Source organism: Cebus imitator, unplaced genomic scaffold (genome assembly GCF_001604975.1).
Source record: "Cebus imitator isolate Cc_AM_T3 unplaced genomic scaffold, Cebus_imitator-1.0 Scaffold509, whole genome shotgun sequence".
Lineage (NCBI taxonomy): Eukaryota > Metazoa > Chordata > Mammalia > Primates > Cebidae > Cebus > Cebus imitator.
In genome coordinates, this window is record NW_016107824.1 from 727,360 (window position 1) to 731,815 (window position 4,456).

A 4,456-nucleotide genomic window follows, 5' to 3' on the forward strand; every position below is an offset into this window, starting at 1 on the left:
TTGGCCAGACTGGTCTCAAACTCCTGGCCTCAAGTGATCTGCCCACCTCGGCCTCCCAAAGTGCTGGGATTACAGGTGTGAGCCACCTCACATGGCCACTAATTGTTTATTAATAATTTCATTTTTCACACTAGTAAGCAGCATTTTAGCCAGGTGTGGTGGCTTTGCACCTGTAATCCCAGCACTTTGGGAGGCTAAGGCAGGAGGACTGCTTGAGGGCAGGAGTTCAAGACAGGCCTGGGCAACATAACGAGACTGTCTCTACCAAAAAAAAAAAAAATTTTTTTTTTTTTTTTTTTAAGAAAATGCAGCAATTTGCTTTTCTTTGTCATACATTCAGGTCAGCAGTATCCTTTACACAAAGAGGCACAGCTCAGACCCTGGGGTGTGGGGTGCTCCCGTATCACTGGCCCCCTCTTCCCATGTACCTGGCCCCTCCACGGCACCCCTTTTATCACAACCAGACTCAGTCCAACTCCAGATCTTGAAGAACATCTCACCTGATCATGACCACCACCACCATCCAGGCTGGCTTCATTCTAACTGCAAGATCATCCCCCAGATTAAGAGAAGACAATTCTAGACCTATCTTCAGGGATATCTCAGATTTCCCTTTCCTCAAACCTCATCTCCATTTCCAAGGAAATACTTCAATAATGTGAACGACACCAGTCAGGTGTATTTCAGAGTGGCCTGATTCCACCGTGACTGAGATAAAGCATGTGCAACTCCCGGAAGAAGTTGCAGGAAAGATTCTTTCACGTTTGCTAGGAGTAACAAACACAAACCAGATCATGTATTTTTGGACTGTTCACTTTAAAACCCTCACTCACACTTGGCCAAATTATGAAGATTTAAATTAGCCAAGAGTTTCCTCTCCAATTGCTGTCAGCCCACGTATCAGAGAAAATAACCTGCCAGTCACCGTGCGTCTCCCGAAGGAGGGAGGACTCTGTCCTACAGCAACAAGTGTTTGGTCAGAGCCAAGGCCAAACTCTTTACGGAGACTGCTGCCCCTCCTCTCAAAAAACATGCCAGTCACTCCCAGGAGGAAGCAAGTAGTCAGGGCCAGCAACCCGGGCTACCACTCCCTACCTGCCAACCACCACACTGGTCTCCAGCTCCCAAGGCCGGAGTAGCCACCTAGAGGGCTCTGCAGCAGTGCCGTGCCCAGAAGCACAGACCAACCAGGTGAGACCACCACCAGGATTCTAACAAGAACAGCTCCCAGGATACAGAAGCCTCATGCAAACCATTCTCACAACATGCGCAGAGCACAGAACACACAGACCATCTGAGGGGGAAGAAAATTAAAGGACGCTGTGAGGAAATAAACTTCTTTTATAGGTTATTAACAACCTATTTAATTTTTCAGCCGATTTCCTCTCACTGTGTCAGCAAGGATCGCATGTATTAATCCAAAAAAGCTCACCTGTTACTACTCTGAAAACACTCTAAGTGAAATCGAGACCAAAATTCAAAACATTTTGACAAAACTCTATCAGGTCCAAGAAAACCAACAAGGACACTCACGCATTATTTTCATACTCATTTTTCCAAACCAATGACAATAACAAACTGATAAAGAGACAATGCAGTGAGTATTTACCGATTCCATAGCTGAAAGTCAGTGCTGATGAGGACTGTCTCTTAAATCCAATGGAGGTGTATCCCAGAGCAGGGCTGTATATAATCTGAAACGAGAGTGAAATCCGTTCATGTAAATCATAATTCCAACCTCTGTTCTTTTGCAGCTTTCGTATCCCTCTGTTTGGTCCATACGGTTTATTCCATCTCCCTTCCTCTCCCATAACCCACTGCTCGGCTCCTGGTCACTGTACCACGGCCAAAACTTATCTTCATTCATCAAATACTTCTACGTGAAAATGTAGCAATTCCAACAACTTAAAGGTAAATCCAAAATCCAATATAAAAAAAGAGCAAATGACACTAATACAATCTTGCAAAATCACCATAAAATCAGATTTTAGTGGGCCCTAAAGCTTTTTATAAGTAAGAAACCGAATTAATCAAGTAACCACTGTAGTCTTGCCATATAAACAAAACATTACCAATAAGGTAAGTTTTTTAAAAGGCTATTTTTTTTTTTTGAGACGCAGTTTCGCTCTTGTCACCCAGGCTGGAGTGCAGTGGTGTGATCTCAGCTCACTGCAGTCTCACCCTCCTGGGTTCAAGTGACTTTCCTGCCTCAACCTCAGCCTCCCAAGTAGCTGGGATTACAGGTGCCCGCCACCACGCCCAGCTAATTTTTGTGTTTTTGATAGAGACGGGGTTTCACCACATTGGCCAAGCTGGTCTCCAGCTCCTGACTCAGGTGATCCCCGCTCCCCCACCTCAGCTTCCCCAAGTGCTGGCATTATAGGCATGAGTCACTGCGCCTGGCCTTAAAAGGCTAATTTTAAGAATCGTATTAAGTTTTAAACTACACAAAATATGCAAAAAAAAAAAAATTAAGGTGGTTTTCATTAGCACTGAATATTTTAAAAGGAAAAGATTACATTACAGTACCATTTTTAAAAAAGCTTAATAAGGCCATGCGCAGTGACTCACACCTGTAATCCCAGCACTTTGGGAGGCTGAGGTGGGCAGATCACTTGAGGTCAGGAGTTCTAGATGATCCTGACCAACATGGTAAAATCCTGTCTCAACTAAAAATACAAAAATTAGCCGGGTATGATGGCACATGCCTGTAATCCCACCTACTGGAAGGCTGGGGCAGGTGAATCGCTTGAACCTGGGAAGCGACGATTTCAGTGAGCTGAGACACCACCACTGCACTGCAGCCTGGGTGTAAAGAGTAAAACTAGGTCTCAAAAATTAAAATTTAAATTTAAAAAGCTGAATAAAACTATATAATCTCCCTGAAGAGCTCTGGGGACTCCAAGAATAAAACAAACCAGTCTAAATGGGAAAAGAAAATCCACACCCATGTTACTTCAGTCCAATCCAAGCAGATCAGGCTCCACTCCAACTCCAAACACATCTGTGTGCAGAACCAGGGAGGGAAGCACGGACAGGACTAAAGGCAGCTCCCCAGACAGGGCTGGCTGGTGTGGGGTTCCCTGGCTCTACGTTTAGCAGCCAAGAGAATCACGTGTTTCCTGAGAAACATTCATGGCATGCGCGCTCTGCAAAGATGGAGTGAGGTTTTTCTGTCCTTAAGCTCCTGGACAGGACTGTTCAAAGCTGCCATTAACCTCAAGGACCATTAAAAATAAATGTGTGCTGGGTGCACTGCCTCACTCCTATAATCCGAATACTTCAGGAGGCTGAGGGAGGCGGACTGCTTGAGCCCAGGAGTTGAATGAAGACCAGCCGGGGCGACACAGCGAGTCCTCATCTCTATTAAAAAAATCAAAAAAAATTAGCCAGGCATGGTGGAGTGCACCTGTGACCAGAGCTACTCATACCACTGCACTCCATACTCTATCAATCAATCAATCAAAATAAATGTGAATAAGCAGCTTCCAGTCACCACACAGCCTGGTTTCAGAGAAAAGCAGCAAGTATGCCACAAAGCTTTCTATAAAACAGCTCAGAGAGAGGAGGAGCATCTGCAGAGGAAGCCAGCAAGAAGCCCCAGGGTCGACCTCCGGAGTCCTGCAGGCACTCGGAAGCACCACAAGTCTATGGATTCACACACTCAGTGCCACTGGCATTTGGGTTCAGAGTCTGCGCATGCAACAGGGTTGATCAGCATCTGTCTTCTCCTATATGCCAGTAGGGCCACCCAACCAAATCCTGACAACCGAAAGTGTCTCCAGATGGTGTCCGCTAAAGGGCAAAATGCCCCAGTGAGAATTACTGCTTTAATCCAACTACTGTTACACATATAGATGAAACTGGGCCCAAACTAGGTAAAGTGAAACAAAGCTAAGTTATTTGTTGTCTTAGGGTCACCCAGGGTATTAAAAGCAAGTTGGGAAGAAAGTTCTGGTCTAAAGGTCTTTTCTTTCTGACTAACAGAAAGTATCTCAGTAACTGACCCCATTATTTCTGGGAAACAATGCCAATCCAGAGCCTCTAAAATATTTGGAATAAATGTTAGAAAAACTTTTTTAGGCACAGTCTTGCTCTGTCACCCAGGCTGGAGTGCAGTGGTGCAATCTCAGCTCACGAAAGCCTCTGTGCCCTGCCGAGTTCCAGCGATTCTCCTGCCTCAGCCTCCTGGGTAGCTGGAATTACAGGCACATGCCATCACGCCTGGCTAATTTTTGCATTTTTAGTAGAGTCGGGGTTTTGCCATGTTGGCCAGTCTGGTTTCAAACTCCTGACCTCAGGTGATCCGCCTGCCTTGGCCTCCCAAAGTGCTGACATTATAGGCGTGAGACACCACATCCGGCCACCCCTCACTCCCTTAAAAAACGAACAACAAGAACAACAAACTGGAAGCTCTAAGTTGAAACATTCCTAGATGTTTGGGGAGAAAAACATT

The 4,456-nt window shown here is 45.4% G+C and overlaps 1 protein-coding gene across 8 annotated transcripts in view; it reads right to left on the reverse strand.

Moving 5' to 3' along the window:
- The window catches only part of ANKRD11 (ankyrin repeat domain 11), a 228,687-nt gene that overhangs the window by 142,419 nt on the left and 81,812 nt on the right, over positions 1-4,456 (reverse strand). For all 8 annotated transcript variants that reach the window (XM_017513945.2, XM_017513943.2, XM_017513941.2 and 5 more), the window contains one exon: positions 1,610-1,694. The gene's annotated coding sequence lies outside the window, so the exon portion shown is untranslated. The remainder of the gene's footprint in view (positions 1-1,609; positions 1,695-4,456) is intronic.